Here is a 9,975-nt window from a genome sequence, read left to right as displayed (position 1 = left end):
TCCATGACCGAAGATGTTTTGTCTTAACTCACCAGGTGCACAGACACTTCGAAGCAATTATGGACCTGACTTCTTATTATGTTTTCAACGCAACATAGAGGTAATTCTATTCATATTCGAACCTAACTGTCTAAAACAAAAAGGATGATATGAGTGTTGTGGATACCATGGCCAATATTGGCCATCCCATGACTGATGAGGAAGTTATTGGCTATATTCTATCCGGTTTAGGGCCAGGTCATGGAGACCTTTTCACCGCCATCATGGTCCTAAGCAACAATCGGGAGGCAAAGCTATCAGAATTCTACTCATATCTCATTGCACATGAGGCCCAGTCGGCTGCCATGAATTGTCCTATTGATTTTTCGTCCTTTGTTAACACTGCTACAAAACAAGAACCTACCAATAGTACCCCCAACAACAATAATTTTCGTAAAAGCCAGAACATCAATGGATCTAGTAGCAACAATTATCGAAACAACTATCGAAATGGTGGATATCAAGGGCGGGGACGAGGACATGGTAGATTCGGTGGTGGGAGCCAACACTGCCAAGTATGTGGGATACCAGGAGACACACCTTTGAGTTATATAAACCGGTTCAATCATGCATATAATTCGGAGGAATATCGAGGCAGAAACAATGCCACTTTTGGAACCTACAACACCGATCCAAACTGGTACCTCGACACCAGAGTAACTGATCACCTTACAAGTGACCTTTATCACCTGTCCATACCCGAACGTTACCATGGAAAAGACCAAATCCAAGTAGCCAATGGAGCAAGTTTGCATATTTCTCATATTGATCATCTTAAAATTCACAGTCTAGGTAGATCTCTTGTTCTTAAAAACATCTTGCATGTTCCACATATGAATAAACATCTCCTTTCAACTAATAGACTTATTACTGATAATCATGTGTTTATTGAACTTTACCCTAATGTTTTCTTTGTTAAGGACATACACACGAAGAAAACACTTCTAGTCGGTAAAAGCAAACGAAGTCTCTTTCCGATGCCAATCCGTCATACTCCACACTATGTTGGGTCAAGCACCAAAGTTTCATCATCTCAGTGGCATCAACGTCTTAGTCATCCTACTTCAACAGTTGTCAAGTCTATTTTGCAGTCAAATAACTTAGAATTTTCATTTAATCGTGAGTCAGTAAGTGATGCATGTCAACGTGCAAAGAGTCATCAACTTTTTTATAATAATTTTGTTCATGTCACTTCATTTCCACTTGAGTTGGTTCATACAGATGTTTGGGGACCAGCTCAAGTGTCTAGTGGTGGTTTTTGTTATTATGTCAGTTTTTTGGATGATTTTAGTCGATACACATGGATTTATTGCATTAAACAAAAATCTGATGTTGAACAGGTCTTTTACAATTTCCAAAATCATGTTGAGCGCCTCCTAAATACAAAAATTTGTGCTATCCAATCCAATTAGGGAGGTGAATACCACAAACTTAACAAATATTTTCAGCAATGTGGTATCTCTCATTGTGTGTCATGTCCACATACATCACAATAAAATGGCATGGCAGAACAAAAACATTGCCATATAGTTGAAACATGATTGTCTCTTTTAGCTCACTCCTCTCTTCCTTTAAGATATTGGGATGAAGCATTCTTAACCACATGTTATCTAATTAATCGTATGCTCACTCAGACCATTTAACACTCCAATCCTATCAAACGCCTTCTTAACATCACAACTGATTACACGTTTCTTTGAACCTTTAGGTGCGTGTGTTGGCCGAGTCTTAGAAAATATAACACTCATAAACTTTTGTTTAGATCTAAATTGTGTATTTTCTTGGGATACAGTTCTATACACAAAAGGGTACAAATGTATAGACAACCAAACCAATAGGATTTATATTTCTCGAGATGTAGTTTTTGATGAATCTCGTTTCCCATTTGCTTCATCATTTTCCTCTCTACCATCTTCCACATCCCAGGGTGTTTCGTTTCCTCAAACAGAACCTGCCATTGTGAATGACCATTTGAGTAAATATGATTTATCATTATTGCCAACTAACTCTACTACTGCAACTACAACTCCCAATATGCACAACTCAGCACCATCAACGGCTACCAGCACTTGTTCAATACCGATGTCTCCCCATCAGTTCCGGTGTCCTCTAATGAACCATGTGCTCCAAACTCAATCAACACACAAGACACATCTGCCATTCCCACTGTTGTTGATCTCTCCAGTCCTGCTGTCTTGCCACCCGCATGATCAGCGCAAGTCAGTCCACCTGGCTCTCCTGCTCCAGCTAGTCCACCAACACCTCCGATCGGTGTCATAACTCGACGAAAATTAGGGAAAAGTTTTCCTCAACAATTTACTGATGGCACCATACTATATAACCCGAATCGACATGCTTTTTTTGTTGAACCCACTTCATCTTAGCAAGCTATGGTTGAACCAAAGTGGTGTCGTGCCATGGAAAGCGAGTTTACAACCCACCAAACAAATAACACATGGGACTTGGTCCCCAGACCAGATGGGGTGAACATAGTTGGTTGTAAATGGATTTTTAAGACTAAGCTAAATCCGGATGGCTCCCTTGATAAACATAAAAGCACTCTTGGTAGCTCGTGGGTTCACTCAGCAGTATGGAGTGGACTATCAGGAAACCTTTAGTCCAGTGGTGAAACCAGCAACAATACGACTTGTTCTCTCTCTAGCGGTCTCTAAAATCTGGCATTTACGCCAGATTGATGTTAACAATGCATTTTTGCATCGATTTTAAATGAAGATGTGTATATGAAGCAACATCATGGTTTTGAAGACTCCAAACATCCTCATCATGTTTGTAAGCTTTGAAAAGCAATCTATGGCCTCAAACAGTCTCCCCGTGCCTGGTTTTCTCGACTGAGTGACAAACTGCATCATCTAGGCTTCACTTCCTCTAAGGTAGATACTTCTCTTTTCTTGTTCCATCATGGGCATCATATCATCTATATGTTAGTCTATGTAGATGATATTGTTATAGCCGGGTCCTCCAAAGAAATTATTGATCATCTAGTGCGCAAGTTGTCCTTGTCCTTTCCTATCAAGGACCTTGGTCGTCTCAGTTACTTCTTAGGGATTGAAGTCACTCACAATTCAGGGGGAATCACATTACTTCAGCACAAGTATGCTTTAGATCTCATCCATCGAGCTCACATGGAGAATTGTAAGAGTGTATCAACCCCTATGTCACTCACAGATAAACTTGCAAAAGACTATGGTAAACCATTGAGTGAAGAGGATGCTTTCAAGTATAGAAGTATGGTAGGAGGATTACAATATCGTACCTTAACAAGACCAGACATATCTTTTGCAGTAAATAAGGTTTGCCAATATCTCTCTAAACCCACTGTTATGCACTAGGAGGCAGTTAAACTAATACTTCGGTACATTAAAGGCATGGAAAATACATGACTTAGTATTAGAAAAACCACCTCTACACTACTAAGTGTTTTTACAGAAGCAGAGTGGGTTAGTTGCCTTGACTATCATAGATCTACCAAAGTTTTGCTGTGTTTCTAGGTCCGAATTTAATCTCTTGGAGTTCCCACAAACAACCTATTGTATCGCGTTCAAGTATAGAAGCAAAATACAAAACCTTGGCGAATGGTACAACTGAAGTCATTTGGATACACTCATTACTCAGGGAACTTGGAGTTCACCAGCCAAGGCCACCTATTCTGTGGTGTGACAATTTAGGAGCCACCTACCTTACTGCAAACCCGGTGTTCCATGCTAGAACAAAACACATTGAAGTTTATTTTTATTTTGTTAGAGAGAAAGTGGCTATGGGTGCTCTTGATGTACGTTTTATCTTTTTAAATGATCAAATAGATGATGGGTTTACTAAACCAATTACACGACACATGTTGAATCGTATGAAGCACAATCTGAACCTAGTATCGGTTAAGATTGAGGGGGAATGTCAATAGAAGGGTCATCAACAATATTAAAAAAAAGATAAATAAGATATAGATAACTAGTTTATAGTATTTGTATTTATGTTCTAATTGTTGTAACTAAAGTTCCATTGATGTAGGATCTATCTTTGTAAAGTTATCTATGTAACGAATACACGCTTACGGGAGATTGCATCCCAAATATTACTATTTTCTTCTTGCTCCTTAATAGCTAGAAATGAAAATGTTTTATTTGAACTAGTAAAAAAATCTTGCACGTTGCCTCAGGTTTGTAAGTGTTTGCTAAACCAAAAAAAAAAAAAAATCAGTGTAATATACTATATCATCTTTAGTATGTTTCATGCCTATGTGGCATCCTAAGTGGCAATTTATAATGAATTTGTCTTACGTGGCAAGTCAATTACTCAATTTTAATTTTTTGTTATTTTAACATCCACCTTGGCATACTACATGACAATTTTTTTTTTATGAATTTGTCATGTGTGTCGTCTTACGCCTCAAATCGATTTTTGAAGTTTAAAAAACTAAACTTGCTATAGCAAGATTCAATGGTAACATTGAAAAAAAATGAAGTTTAGGGCTCTATTGAACACAATTGTAATTGAATACAAAAATCTCCGTATGGTGTTACCTATACATGTCATTAACCTTTAAAATAAATATATTAAGAATATGCACCTCATAGCCAATCCAAGAAACAAAACTAAAACCGATACATCTAAAGTATTAGTAAACTTTCGGTATAGTTCAAGTTTACTAATGTTTCTTCATATCTTCATAAAAAGAATATAATTAAATCAAAGTTCATCAAGAAATGAAGCAACATGAATTAATCTCCCTATACTAATAAAAGAGTAGTTGTTTTGCCATATGTCACCATGTTAGACATTGTAATAAATACCATGACACTTGTCAATCTATTGGCACTTGTAATTAATATCATGACACTTATCAATTTATTAATTCTCCATTTCAAATTTCAAAATTCAAAATTTAAATCACATTTTAATTACATTAAATTAATAATATTAGAATAAAAATAAAATAAAATCTATACAAATTATAATAAAATAAAACTTATACAAATTATAAGATGATATATTTTATGTATTTATTTGAATCAATGATTATAATTTTATATATAACTAAAAAAAATATCTTTTAATTAATAAGTTATTTAAAATTATTAATTAATAGTTTTGAGTTTTTACTTAGAAAGTTAAATTAATTTTCTAACCGTGGTTCCCACGGGTTATAAACTAGTTAGTGAATATATGCATACGAATTTAGTTATTAGCATTGAATACTCAAAATTGGTTACCCGGTGTGACTCTCTCAAATGAGAGGTCATGGGTTCAAGTCTCTTTAGAGACATAGGTGGTTATTTAGGAGTAAATTAATTAGTTAGTTTTCCGTTTAAAAAAAAGATATATGTATATGAATTTAATTATGACATTGATTGATGACAAATACTAAAAAAAACAAATGCAAGCTAGGTAGTAGTTATTTGTTTTAAATCATATTCACCTACAATCTAATGTGATTTGCTATTTCATATCTACAATATTTGTTACATGTTTTTTTTATAAAAAAATTAGAGACACTTAGTAGATTGCTATCAATTAAGAAATTAAGAAGGGGACACCAACTTTAACAGTAGAAGAGGAAGTATTGTAATTCCAATATCAGCAAAAAAGTTGTTTGGGATCAAAAGATTTAATAATTTTAAACCGCAAAGCAAAGCAAAACAAAACAAAACAAAACAAAAGATTAAAAACACATTAAAAAATCAAGTCAATAAAAAGGCAATACACACAAGGTGTCACAAAAAAAAGATAAAATTGCAGCTTCAAGCTTATCTACTTGCAGCACAGTTGCCTTCTGTATTAAAAAAATAAAATTAATAAATGATAAAAATAAGTTAAACTTCTTAGACCATCTCTATTTTTTCCCTCATAAATGGAGTAAACAATGTTTCATCTCCAACCCTACTCCATTTTCTACCTCATTTTTTACCTCAAAAAATATATTCCTAGAATATTCCATTTTTATAACTTATATATATATATATATATATATATATATATATATATATATATATTATCAAATACACCCCTCTACTAATTAAACTTTATATTTATGATTAATCAATATAAATTGGTATATAACATGATATTATAAATATTAAATATTGCATTTAAATTATAATTAGTAGATAAAATAAACTAGATATGTATAAAATAAAAATGAGAGTGACTAAAATTGGCAACCAAACTTCACCTCCATTTTTGGAGATATGAATAGTATTCCCCCATATATGGGGGAATACTATGCATATCTCCAAAAATAGAGGTGAAAATGGGGTAGAGTTGGAGAAGAATGGGGGAATAAATGGATTTTGGGGGTGGGTTGAAGATGCCCTTATAAGAACACTTTTAGAAAGACATACGAATTCAAATATCCCATTGACATTAGCTTAGGGGTGGCAATTCGGGCCATCGTGTCATGTTTTTGTCTGACACAACACGACACGACACGACAATGTTTTATGTAACACAAACACAACATGACACGATGTCGTTTTTTTAACTAACACGAAAACGAACTGATTAAAAAACGACATACATGATACGACATGACAAAGATAAAATAAAATAAAAACTAATTTATTTAATTAATATTTAATCATATATAACACGACAAACACGAAAACACGAAAAATAAATGCTAAATTGTGTCAATTTCGTGTCAAATTTTGAACACGAAGATGTCGTGTTTTTTACACTTGACACAAACACAAATTCGAATTTCAGTTTCGTTCCAATTTCCTTTCGTGTCGTTTGTTTTTTCCCCTGTCGTACCATCAATTGCCACCCCTACATTAGCTTGTGTCCCTGAAAACCTGTAGAAGAATAATACTTTATATTCATCATCAAATTTGAAAAATAGAAATGTAAAAAACAATATTGTTGATAAAGTAAATTTCATGAGTGCCATTGCCTTATTTTTCTGTTTTTTAAGAGGACCAGCACTTGAAGCTGATTGAAACCTAGAAATATAATGATGATTATAAATCAAAATAATATCTTTTTTTTTTTTTTTTAATTTTCTAATGAGTTATTCTTATTTGATGATATGGTCATAACAATCTATCTGCTTTAGCCTTCATTTTCAGGTCCTCGACCTTGTTTTTGGCACCATAACCTTGCGAGCCAGGTGTAGTACTAACTCAACATTGATTCTTATCCAAAAGGGTAACTCCTTAAACACTATTCAACATACCAACAAATAGAATTAAAGAAAATATGATTTAACATACTATAAAACTGAAAATAAGGACTCCAAATGCAAACTATAGATTTCGCAACATATAAGCCATAAATTCATAAATGGGACTAACATTTAAAACCCAATTGAGATAAAAGAGGGTTTTGGATTGGGAATTCTAACTTAGTTGTCATTGTGTATCCAGTCAATCACCAAATACACAAAAAGTTAAATACTTAAACACCCAATAAATTAACAGTAAAGAAACAAATTTTAATTTATAAATCCAAGAGAACGCACTTCATACAACAAATCTCATGAAGAAACCCCCTGAAGAAATTAGAGAGAGCTTTCTTTGCTTTAATATAACCATGAACTACTAGATTGAAAACCAAACATCATTCACATCTTGTGCTTTCATTAGCATTGAAAAAAAGTAAGACAATCAACTTGAAAGAAATGATTTTACCGGAAATCCAATCCTGTGACTTTAAGTATTACTCGAATTCTAGTAGTTCGATACTGTCCTAAATCCAACAATCAAGGTAATTCCAAACTGCAGAAGAAACCTAAATAGAAAATTGAAGGCTAACATACCTGATTGAGGTGTTGTAATGCCATTGAAGGTGAGGAAGCCCCATCTATTACTAGAAATCCCGTTGGAAGAACTGTTGGAGAAAAATGGTAGCAACCAATAAATTTTCATATTGATGCGGTGCAGTTTCTATCTAGAATCCGGACCACCAAAACCTAACCGCACCACAAGCTTATTAACAATAAAATAAATCACTAATTTATATTATAAAATTATACATATTATTTAAAAAACTAATAAATTATAATTCATACATATATTATATATTGAGCTTGAAGGTAATTAATAATTAGGTATTAGGTTTAATATGTGAGTTTGTCACTTTGTGTTTGTAACTTAATGATTATGTGTAAAGTGTTTATATGGGTTACAAGTTGCAAGCTTGTAACTTCTAAGCACAAATTGAATAAAAAAAATGAGCTTGTGAATATGGGTTGCAAATGAAGTGACCAAGTAAACAACTTAAAAAAACTCAAAATTACAGCTTCTAAATGCGAGGAAATGAAATGACACGATGTCATACAATCATAAATCTTCACATGAACACCTCAGTTAAAAAAATCATACTGGTGAACATAAAAAACCGCACCATATGTTTGACTCGGTTTATAACTGACACCGAACCGGTACAAACTGAAACCGCACTCAAAAACTGCAAAACCGAACCATTGAAAAACCGCACCCAACGGTTTCTAGAATTCAAAAACCGCACCTTGCGGTTTGCGGTTCGGTTTGGCTCTAAAACTGCACCAAACCGCACCATGCTCACCTCTCGTTTCCACCGAAAATCAGGCCTCAGATTTCAAACGAATAAAACACAAGAGTGAAATCTTAGAAAGAGAACGGAAGAAAGATAGTTTGGCAAAACTAATTTAAAAGTTATTTTTGGAGTTTTTATACAAGGAAAATGAAATTTTTGAAAAAGTCAGAAAATCCTGACTTTTTTATAATTTTTCCTAAAAAGGATTTTGGACTTAGAAAAGCTAAGTCAAACACCCCTAAATGTGTACCAAGGTGCAAATAAATAAAATACACATAAAGATTGAAATCTCCGTCTTCAACCTCCGGTGGAGCACACGATAATTCAAGGAGCTGGGACTTTTTTTGGTTGTGGAAAGAGAACTACACAATTGGAAGGGAATTTGTGCTTTCTGGATAGTGACGATCCAATCGAATCAGAGGGTCGACATGGATTTGAGGATTTGTTCGTGCAAAAGAGAGTATTTGGTATTTGATCGACGACAATCAACATCTTCTTTTACCATCAACCGTTTCCTTGAGAAGCGAATCATACGAAATCATATGATTAGCTGAAATTCTCGCTCGTGAAGATGCCTTCGATCCCTAATTGTCGAACAAAAGCAGAGAATCAATTCATGAAAACAAAATCGAGGGTATGATATGCCGAAATAGATGGTTAAAACAAAAGTGAGGTGTCGTCAAAGCATAAGGCTTACCCTCTCCGGTTGATGATTCACTATCATAGAGAAATTAATCCGATCTTTCATGAATCAGAAGGTGAGAAGTAGCGGAGGTGTGATGATGGTCGAACAACTGTTTGGGGAAGAAGCTTGACTTTTGGACGGAGATCGAAGCAGGTATGAATAAACATGTGGCACATGATATACTCTAAATGAACAGGATATTGCCACGTTGGTACTCCATAGACTGGATAATTAAGATGAATAAAAGGACCAAATATGTATAGCTCCAAAGTTAAGCCTAGCTCAAATGGCTCAAAATGGCAGCCATGTTTAGAATTGTGGTTAGTAAGAGAAATGGCTTGTGTTTTTGTCAAGCTTCGACGGACTTTTTAATTTCAATCAATTTATTGTGGATGCAGAGTTAGTTTGCGTTCCTCTTGGAGGTTATTAACAAATGTGGATCGAAGATGAGCAAGTTGGATAGGTATTTGGTTTTAAAAGTATTTTTGATTATTTTCCACATACTGCGAGGTTGTCGTTCGATAAAAATGGTCGGATTATCGTCCGGTTATTCTGAAGGAATTGACCATCAATTATACTATTATAATTCCCTTTAAAATTTTTAATTTTTGGTTTCTTATGGTTGGGTTCGAACCTGCGGCTAAACATACTTGGAATCAACATACAAACTATCTTGATAATCCCATGGTTGCTTTTAAGAATTTTTTTTTATCCTTTTAAGA

General features: G+C 34.2%; 1 long non-coding RNA gene across 1 annotated transcript; it reads right to left on the bottom strand.

The window, feature by feature from the left end:
* Window positions 1-6,320: 6,320 nt before the first annotated feature.
* LOC122196776 (uncharacterized) lies at window positions 6,321-9,640 on the bottom strand. The gene is made up of 3 exons (XR_006188832.2): window positions 9,266-9,640; window positions 7,811-9,152; window positions 6,321-6,848 (listed from the first exon to the last, which is right to left on the bottom strand). It is a non-coding gene; the product is annotated as an uncharacterized LOC122196776 (long non-coding RNA).
* Window positions 9,641-9,975: the final 335 nt, after the last annotated feature.

This window comes from Lactuca sativa, chromosome 2 (assembly GCF_002870075.4).
Source record: "Lactuca sativa cultivar Salinas chromosome 2, Lsat_Salinas_v11, whole genome shotgun sequence".
NCBI classification, from domain to species: domain Eukaryota; kingdom Viridiplantae; phylum Streptophyta; class Magnoliopsida; order Asterales; family Asteraceae; genus Lactuca; species Lactuca sativa.
The sequence above is the reverse complement of the archived record's forward strand: the minus strand, read 5'-3'. Positions and strand labels throughout refer to the sequence as shown.